Source organism: Scardinius erythrophthalmus (genome assembly GCF_964197995.2).
Source record: "Scardinius erythrophthalmus genome assembly, chromosome: 6".
In the NCBI taxonomy this organism is placed as follows: Eukaryota; Metazoa; Chordata; class Actinopteri; order Cypriniformes; family Leuciscidae; genus Scardinius; species Scardinius erythrophthalmus.
The window spans coordinates 36,220,321-36,231,061 of record NC_138226.1 but is presented as its reverse complement, the minus strand read 5'-3'; the positions used below and the strand labels follow the sequence as shown (position 1 = coordinate 36,231,061).

Genomic DNA, 10,741 nt, shown 5'->3' with positions numbered 1-10,741 from the left:
CATTAAAGTCCATTCTGTGTAGAATAATCCTGAAATGTTTTCCTCAAAAAACTTAATTCCTCTTCCACTGAAGAAAGAAAGACATGGATATCTTGGAAGACATTGGGGTGAGTAAATTATTAGGAAATTTTCATTTTGGGGTGAACTAATCCTTTAAAGAGTTGTGAGAAAATGAAATGCATGTTAGATTCAAGCAGCAATAAAACGATTTATCGTGCAGCCCTACAAACAGGTGTAAAGAAATGAGCCTGCTCTTTTTGTCCCCTGTTGTTTTACTTACCAGTTGTACATCAATGAATGAGGTTCTTGTCTCTTGAATAGTTGGCCGAAAGGTTTTGTGGCCAATCTTGTACACAGGCGGGGGAAGAATGACAGGCAGGATTGTAAGTGCTAGTATGCCTTTGGAATCTAAGAATAGAAAAATGGCAAATTAGAACTTGTTCGTTCATCAGCTTTTAAATTAAGCAAAGTGCATTTCTAACTAAGGTCAACTTAGAATGAGTGAAATTAGCTTAAATATATAACAGTTAAATATGTACTCTGGTAATCTGAAAACATTTAGTGTTATTAAAGGTATAGTTCACCTTAAAATGCAAATTTACTCACACTCATGTCAAATTTACTCGCCTCATTTACTCACCCTCACGTTGTTCCAAACTTTTTGTTAAGTTTCTTTCTTCTGCTGAACACAAAAAGATTTTTTAAAGAATGTCAGTAACAAGATAGTTGACGGTAACCAATGACTTCCATAATAGGAAAAAAGTACTATAAAAGTCAATGGCTATTGTTAACTGTTTTGTTACCAACATTTTTTCTTTTGTGTTCAGGAGAAGAAAATCATTCAGGTTTGTAATACCATGAGGGTGAGTAAATGACGACAGAATTTTCCTTTTCAGGTGAACTATCCCTTAAAGCAGTGCTTCTCAAACCCGTCCTGGGGACCCCATACCACTGCACATTTTGTATCTCTCCCTCATTTAACACACCTGATTCAGCTCATTAGTACAGACTGCAAAATTTAAATTGGGTGAGACATCCTAAATTATGGGGGTCCCAGGACATTTGAGAACCACTGCCTTAAACCAAGAAAGGGGCAAACAAGCACGGCTATCTATGAAATTACACTGACAACGACTAGGCACAGAAGTGGTACCCTATGCCAGCCCTACAATATAACTGATTTAAATTGTCTTGTCATGTGCTTGTACTTGGACAAGTAAATTGGCCATTCATGTTTTTGAGCTTATTGTGAATGGTGTAGCAAACTTTGTTAAAGGAATAGTTCGCCCAAAAATGATATTTAACCCATGATTTACTCACCCTCAAGCCGTTCGAGATGCATATGTCAATCATTTTTCAGACGAACACATTTTCAGTTATTTTAGAAAATGTCTTAGATCTTTCAGTGGTTATAATGTGAAGCAATGGGGTCCACCTCCTTCAAGTCCCAAAATGTGCATGCATCCTTCACAAAAGTAATCCGTAGGACGTAGCGTAGAAAGCGTCGTGACGTAGAACGAACGTGACAGCGCAGCGAGAGAGCAGAGCAAAACAAAACTCTACGTTCGTTCTACGTCACGACGCTTTCTACGCTACGTCATACGCCAGCATCCATCTCCATAAACGCGCGTCGAACGCTACCGGAAGCCAGTTATTTTCGTTTATAAAGTTTTAAATATGTATATTTTTACGACAAAACCGCACGGATTACCCTCAGAAGGCCTTCGTTTATCCCCCTGGAGCCGGATGGATTACTTTTGTGAAGGATGCATGCACATTTTGGGACTTGAAGGAGGTGGACCCCATTGCTTGACATTATAACTACTGAAAGATCGAAGACATTTTCTAAAATAACTGAAAATGTGTTCGTCTGAAAAAAGATTGACATATGCATCTCAAACGGCTTGAGGGTGAGTAAATCATGGGTTAAATATCATTTTTGGGCGAACTATCCCTTTAAGGGTTAGGGTTGGCACTGGATGCAACTGTGAAAAAAAGATTACATACAAAGAAAGAGAATTTGAAATGCAAAATTGTTCATCACATATTTACCAGCAATTTTTCAATGAGGCACTCAAGACTCCAGTTGAGGAGATTTGTTGAACAAAAATGTCCATTGCTGTAAAAGAAAAGAAGGAAACATCTGATTAGTAATATCTTTACAAATTTAGCATGTCTTATACAATGTTTTTAAAATTAATTTTTATGCTGGCTCCAGTTAATTAAAAAAAAAATATATAAATAATTTTAATGAATCATTACTTAATTAAAAAAATAAAATAAATAAATAGACTAAATTTTTAACAGCTTAATTAACTATTGTTAATTCACAAGACTGTAAACAGAAGAAATGTTAATTTTGTGGATATTTTGTGGACTCTTTTTTTCAGAGCCGGTTTAAGACCAAATTGTACTTCAGTAACTACTTTGATTATCTTTACATAGTTTCTGAACGTAACTGAAGCAACACTGAACTGACTTCAAATGAACAATGACAGTTTTTGATAAGAATTGTACTGAGCTGGACGATGACACTGTTTTCTGCAGAAATGCTTAGCCAAATTGAACTAAGGCACACACACCCAAACACAGAGAACATACTGCAGCATAATTCAATATTTTATGTAAAGCTACCTTTCGAAAATGACTAACACACACAGTTAAATAATAGGTAACGTTAGACTTACAGCTTCTTTAGCATATCCAGCCACTAGCCAGTGACGTTACACTGCATCCATCCGCCGAGTCAAGTAACCCGCAACATTTCTGGAGATAAAACAGACACCAACAACTGTACTTAGACATTGTGACCGTGTTTTAAGTGGAATAATTGATTACAGACCGTGTAAAAATAATGAATGTTATGTGTAACGTAACGTTAACGTTAGCATACGTTAACGGTCGCTAGTTCGACAGACGTCGACGTCGTCAATAATTCATAGTTCATTTCAAAATAACTTCTTGTTGACTTTCTGACTTCTTTGACTAACGTTACTTAACATTAGGAAAGTTGTAATAAAACAGGGTTGCTCACCTTTACGCTCGCTCCTGCTTGAACCTCTCGTCCTCCTGTTGACGTAGTGATTTGAACAGTGTGGACAAAAGCGCGCGACTCGCGAGGAGGCGCTGGGTCAAAATTTCCAAAACAAACCCAAATGCTGGGTCATTGTCAGCTGATTACGGAGAAAATAACCCAGCAACATAGTCAAAATGCTCAACCCAGCATTTGGGTTTAAAAAATAACCCAGCATTTTTTAGAGTGTGCTTACTTGGCATATGTAATTCTTTAGGTATTTACAACACCGTTGTTAACTATATGATAAAAGTGTGAAAATTAATCGAAGAAGTAGTTTATATTAGTTCAAGTTTGCTCTGTGTGGATGTATTGTTCTGTTCCAGTGATGTTCTTTGACTAAATCTGAAGGGAAAAGATATCACCTATGGGGTCAAAGCCTGTTCCCCAATGGTATCTGCTGAAGCTTTTGCAAGAGGCATTTATACCCCTCGGGTCCCAGCAAGTTTTCACCAAGGTGGTAGGACCCAGCGATCCATTTCGCCACTTTGCTTACCTTGTTTATTCGTGTAGCCAGCCCTCCAGATAATCAATATGCACTTGCTTAGTATTTTTTCCATTGGGTTATTATGGAATCAAACTAATCAAGAGTTCTAGACTTTGACAGGTTCTTCTTATTTGCTTTCATGTTACTATAGACAACTATGCCTAGGGTTTTGAAGTTCTATCACACCACATGTAGTCACTTACATGTATGCTTACTTGGCATATGTATTAAACATTTCTATTCACAATATTTTACCAGTATCACATTAATACGATGCTGCAAATCACTCTCAGAATTATTAATATACTTCAAATATAACTTTAAACCTAATTTAACACATTAACCATTATCAGTTGACATTCAACACACATATATAGTACATTAAACAATACTTTTAGAGCTTATAGAATACCTTCATGTGCATTTGTATAAGGAAAAATTTATATTTTTAACTGACGCGCTCACAAACGTTACACGTGCGTTTTCAGTAGGCCGCTAATCGGTCGAGCTTTTCTCTCTCGCTTAATTAAATCAAACTCAAAAACAACCTCTGACGAACATCACTTCTCTAAAACAATTCACTTATATTCTAAACACATTTCAGCATGGTTAAATTCAACTTTAAAGTGTTTTTATTAGGGCTGTCAATCGATTAAAATTTTTAATCGCGATTAATCGCATGATTGTCATGAGTTAACTCGCGATTAATCACACTTTTTTTTTTTTTTTCTAAATGTACCTTAAATGAATACTTTTCAAGTTTGTAATACTCTAATCAACATGGGCATGGATAAATATGGATGCTTTATGCAAATGTATGTTTATTATTGAAACTATAGTCAACATAGAGCATGAAGACGAGACATGTTTCAAAGGTCATATGTTTTTCAAAGAACTTGTTCATGTCTATTAGACACATGTAGAAAGAACAAAGAAATACCAGGTTCCCATTACATCTCTTTCTTTGCACTGAGCAATTTACTAACACAAACATGTTTAGATTTTTGCATGACAGGGCAGCTCTTCTGAAAATGCTAAAAGTATATTTATTATTTATTATTACATTATAGTTTGTCTCTCTCTGTGCCCATTTTGATGAAGCTAAATTCTCAATAAAACTGTTTTCATTGGTATATTTTACTGTTTCTGTTGTCAAACAACGGAATGAATATGAAATGGTGACTGAAACGCGACCCATTAAGACATAACTAGCTCTCCCTTCCAAGATGTTAATCTGCACAAAAATCCTGATAATCGAGCCGTCGTCTGATGGAATCAAATACACATAAAATAAAGATAATATCTGTGCTCTGATTTCGGCTATACTTGCATGTAAAATTAGAGAAGCAACATCATATCCGTGTTTAACTGAATTAAAGCGCTGCTCCTCTCTCCAGCGCGAGACGCAGAGAGAGAGAGCGAGAGAGAGAGGCGCGCGCGCGTGCTGGGAGAGCAGTACCGGCGGTACCGGTAGATTCTCAGACACTAAATAAGGTTTGGGCGCTTTGTTGAAGGGAAAAAAAACGCTAAAGGGGTCTGCAATGTCGCTAAGTTGGCAACACTGTGTATCTCCATTTCTCCAGCTAGGTTTTGGGCCACGGGTCAAACAGAAAATACGCGCTGCGTTAATCGAGCGTTAAAAAAATTAGTGCCATTAATATGATTTTGCGTTAACGCGTTATTAACGCGCTAACTTTGACAGCCCTAGTTTTTATACATTTACCCACCTGTAACACACAGGAGAGAAACGAGGAGACAGTGTCACGTTCAAGCACTCTGGAGTAATGAAAAACTCACGACTCGCACAGCTTAACACCCATCGCTCGACTCTGCCCCTAACGGTCAGGAGTAGCATTGCACACTTCTCTTTTTTTTTACAAGGAATCACATTAAAATAAAACCCTTCCGAATGTTTCTTTTTCCAAAATAACACAATAACATATTCAAAATGAAACCAATAATTTTGAATATACCTTATGTACAATTACAATACTTGTGTGATCGTCACACACTTCCCAGCAGAAAGAAATGGTTCCCACCATTTTCTTCTCTACTTATCTAACTCAAAGCCTCTTTTAACAAGCAACCGGAACTGGCAATATATATGGTGTTGCTGGTACCGTATAAGGCATGTATGTAAATAGGGGGTAAAGGGTAGAATAAGGGTTAAGTGGACATGTTGGGGTTGAATAAGGCATAAATGGGTGCAAAGGTTGAGTAGTCTGAGGTACAGGGTAAACAGGTGACTGTAAGTGTGTGTTTGTCACATTAACTGTAGCCTGTGTTGTCTGTGTAGGCTGACCAAAGTTCTCATATGTGAAAATCTGTTTAGGTCGTCGCTCCCGACTTGACCTTCTGACCTGGGTCTGGTTATCTGGCACTGCACTGACTGGAAACTGTTCCTCTTGACTGAACTCTGGATCCTCATCATATCCATCTCGTTCCTCAGGTCCCGCAACAACAAACTGATCTTCATCTTCTCCGGGTTCCTCTATCTCTATGGTTCCCTCAGGTAACAAATCCGTTTCAGGTAAGTGGTGCATCCTAAATTCCTCCTCTTCTTCAGCAGGTATTGGAGTTGGCTGGCTCAGAGAGGTTACTGGTCGTTGTGGTGGGGCTACCACGGGTATCTCCTTTATTTTTTCTACTGGTACCCTCAACCAATAACGAGGACCACCTGAGTCATCTCCAGAATCTGAATCTGAACCTGATACTTCCTGTAGACTTGCACGTTCTGAGACATTGGGGCGTCGAGTCTGGTGTTTCCTTTTCTGTGTTCTCTTTTCAGGAGCATCTTGGCATGGAAGAGCTTCAACCGGAAGGTCATTTGCTAATAACAACAGATTACGGTGTAATGTCCTTGTCTTTCTCTTGTCTCCAAACTCAGGGTAGACTACGTATACTGGGTTATCCGCGAACTGTTCTTTCACAACGTAGATCGATTTCTCCCAATATGACCGTAGTTTTCCTGGTCCACCACGCTCACTAAGGTTCCTGACCAAGACTCTATCGCCAGACTGTAGTACCACTCCCCTTGCTTTCTTATCGTAAAGCACTTTGCCCTTGGCACTGGCCTGTTTACTACTCTCGTTAGCAATTCGATAAGCCTCCGACATCTGCTTTGCCCACTTCTTCGCATATCCCTTTGGCGAGTCAGGCTCTGTTTCTCCAACCAACCCAAACAGTAAGTCAACGGGAAGGCGAGGATGACGACCATAAAGAAGGAAGAAAGGTGAGTAGCCTGTCGACTCGTGCCGAGTACAGTTGTACGCATGAATGACTTGTGGAATTTGATCTTTCCATCGTTCCTTTTCTTTCTCTGGCAACGTTCTTAGCATCTGGAGTATCGTCCAATTAAACCGTTCCTCCGGGTTCCCCTGGGGATGGTATGGTGATGTTATCGAATGACGAATACATGACAACTGTTGCAACGTACGAAAGAGCTCATTCTCAAATTCACGGCCTTGGTCGTGGTGTAACTTTGATGGATACCCAAAGCGGAGGACGAAATCATTAAAGATGCGCTCAGCTGCCGTTTTCCCACTCTTGTTCTTTGTCGGATACGCTTGGGCGAATCTTGTAAAATGATCGACGACCACAAGGATATATTCGTAACCCCCATGGCTGGTCTCTAGGTGTAGATAGTCGATACACACCAACTCCAGTGGCGAGCTTGATGTGATACTACCCATTGGGGCGTGAACATGAGTAACTGGCTTCTTCGATTTTATGCATGGACATTTCCTCGTGATATGTTCTTCGATCTCTCTAGCCATGAAGGGCCAATAAAATCTCTCTCTGGCAAGATTGAGGACTCTTTCTGTGCCGACATGGGCCATTTCATTATGGAGTTTCTTCAAGACAATGTCTTTGTACTTAGCAGGGAGCACCAACTGCCTTCTTTCATTAGCACGCCTGTACAAGAGACCATTCTCCAAAACTAACTTTCCCCATTCATGAAATAGTCTTCTAGTGGCTCCACTAGCCGCTTTCTGTATCTCGTCAGTTAACCCTCTGAGGTCTGAGCTGTTTTCTGGGCCCTGGAGGTGTTCTGACATGCTCTGACATTTCTGGTTATTTCTGTTACTTGTGACATTTTCATGGCTAAAGTCTAATTACACTGTATTCAGCACAAACTCTGCTACAATAATATATCAGCAGCATGTATGTAAAAGTTAGTAGTTTTGAGATAATGACATTTATGCATAGTTTGTGAAAATACAAAAAAAAAATTCTCACTGAAATAAGGCAATGAAACCCATACTGATTATTTTTTCACAAGACTTTTGATAATTGTATGACGTAGCCTAGAATATTTGCTGCAAAACTATGTGAAAATCACCCTGACTGCTCATTCAGATAAGACAATATATTGATTTAAAAATGTTATGACGTGTTTTGTGTTAGAAAGCTTTATGCGGGAGCTCATTAATATGTAAGCTTTTCTCACCTGAGAAAGACAAAGAACCTCCCCTAACGGCCTATTAGGAGCTATCAGGCCCTTTCATTCTGAGCAACCTTGCACAATACTGTAAATGAGGAGATTTAAAAAAGAATGGCTCTTAAATTGTTGTGATTTATTTACAACACAACATAATCCAAAGATACACAACAAATGCCAAAAAAGCACTTCAAAGACAGAGACCTTTGTGCCATTCCTAAAAACATTGTACATACCTTTCATTTCCAAGATTTTCACTTTACCGTGTTCACGTACAGAGACTCATGTGAATGTTGAAGTCCTCAGTGGCATCTGGGCCCTGAAAAAAAAAAGTGAACATACTGATATCAAGAGAAAGCCCTGCACGATTTTGGAAATAAATATTAGATTTTTTCTGGTTAAAATTGCTTTTAAAAATTCCTTTTTAAAATTCACAGAATACACACACACACACACACACACACACACAAATGTTTCCAACAATATATAATATAATGAACACCAGGTTTGTTGTGCCTTGTAGGCATAAGGTATATGCGCAGTGCCGGATAAAATAATAATAACAATAAATAACCTATAGCAGTATAAATCTTCCAAAAGATTTCAGTAACAACTAAGCTAGAGAAAAATATATTGATTATCATGTTACTTCAAATGTTTCCATCCGTTATGATGATATGAAATGAGATAATAAAAACATGAAGCCGTTTGGTGCGTTTTGCTTTCATCCAAAATATGATACAGTACATTCAAACGCGATCGCGCAGCAAAATATTAAACATTCAAACGCGATCGTTATCAAAAATATGATACATTCAAACGCGATCGCTATCAAAAATATGATACATTCAAACGCGATCACTATCAAAATACAATATTATAATATTGTAATATTATAATATTCCCCATATACCTAGCAACAGTTCAACTGCAACGTGACATTTATGCAACAATAACAAACTAATATGTAAGAATTTCTTACCTTACATCTTTCTTGTCTTCAAATCGCGTTCTTCTTCTTCTGAGGTAGCCTAAATCCTCGACGAAAAGTGAAGTGAAGTGTTTTGTTGTTGAGGTAATGAGCGAGTCCACGTTCCATGTGGAGATGAGCATGTGAATATCTTTTGCGCGAGTGGGCGTGGCCAAATTAACTGTAATGAGGAAGCGTTTGAGAAGCTGGACATCTTGTTGGTTTTATACAAATTACTTAAACAGAGAATATTTGTTTTCGTTTTGAATCCGATCATTTAAAAGTACACACTTAAATGTTTATAAAGGTATATGGCTCATAAATGTGTGACAAGTATTCGCTGAGTTTTGTTTCAGTTTATAGACGTGCTCAAGAAAAAAAAGTTCACCGCGACAGAGAGGCAGAAAGCACACCCTGTTTATTTTCTTTATTTTACAAAAGCGGACACATACAAAAGGAGAAATATCACAGATTTTTTTTTATATTTCTTTTTTCTGTATGACTGAGTAATTTAAGTTTATAGTGCTACAATGTGGAGAAAATCCAGCAAAACGCGCCCGCGCGTTTGTCGACCTCAGAGGGTTAAAGGTGTACCCGCCTCTTTTAACTTGATTATTTCACCGATGGCTTCATCTGCATGTTGTGCCTCCACAAGCTCATCGTGGCTGATTGCAGTCAAGTGATCAAATGAGGGGGATGAGTCGGCTTGGGAAGAGATGTTGAGAGCCGCCACCCACGGTACATCTTTCAGTTTGGCTACTTTACTTCCATCCCATATCGCACGAACCACGTCTTCGGTACACTCTTTGGTACAGGACTCAGCATAGGCCTCAATGTTTAAAGGAAGACGCGACAGCGTATCGGCATCGATGTTAGCCTTTCCTGGTCTGTACTTTATGTCAAATCTGAAATCGGAGAGTTCTCCTACCCACCGATGGCCTACTGCATTTAGCTTGGCTGTAGTCATAACGTAGGTCAGGGGATTGTTGTCGGTGAATATTGTGGAATGGGGTGCGTAGAATAAGTAATCCCTAAACTTTTCACACACGGCCCACTTCAAGGCTAGGAACTCTAGCTTTCCACTATGCAGGTGGTAGTTTCGCTCAGCTGCAGTCAAAGTCCTAGACCCGTACCCAATGACTCTTAACTTGCCATTCTGATATTGATAAAGAATCGCGCCGAGCCCCTGGTCTGAAGCATCGGTATGTAATACAAAGGGTGAGTCGAAGTTGGGGTATGCTAGCACGGGAGGGCTAACAAGGAGAGATACAAGTCGGTCAAGGGCTTTCTGATGCTCGGTGGCCCACTCCACAGGTGTTCTGGATGGTAGTTGTGGACCTTTACTTTTTCCACGTGCTACAGCTGCTTGTCCTGGCTTGACTTGTAGTAGCTCATAGATGGGCTTTGCTATCCTTGAGAAGTCCTGAATGTAGGAACGGTAATAGCCCAGGAACCCGGTGAGCTTTCTTACATCTCCCACTGTCTGTGGTGTCCTGCTGGCTAACGACCGCACAGCATCCAGGACTTTGGGATCAATTCTCACTCCCTGAGCTGACACAAGACGACCCACATATCTTACTTCTCGTCGGAATAACTCACATTTTTCAGGTCTCAGTTTCACTCCATGTCGCTGAAGAGCTTGGAGTACTTTACGGACCCCTTTCACGTGCTCATCAAAGGTTTTTGCATAGCAGAGCACGTCGTCAAGGTACGGAAGACAGCAGTCATCTCTCAAGGAACTCAAAATCTCTTCCATACTCCTCTGGAAAG

General features: G+C 39.4%; 1 long non-coding RNA gene across 1 annotated transcript; it reads right to left on the bottom strand.

Moving 5' to 3' along the window:
* Positions 1–282: 282 nt before the first annotated feature.
* Positions 283–2,744, bottom strand: LOC308692343. Its single transcript, XR_014030330.1, has 3 exons — positions 2,688–2,744; positions 2,053–2,119; positions 283–408 (listed from the first exon to the last, which is right to left on the bottom strand). It is a non-coding gene; the product is annotated as an uncharacterized lncRNA (long non-coding RNA).
* Between the last annotated feature and the right edge of the window lie 7,997 nt (positions 2,745–10,741).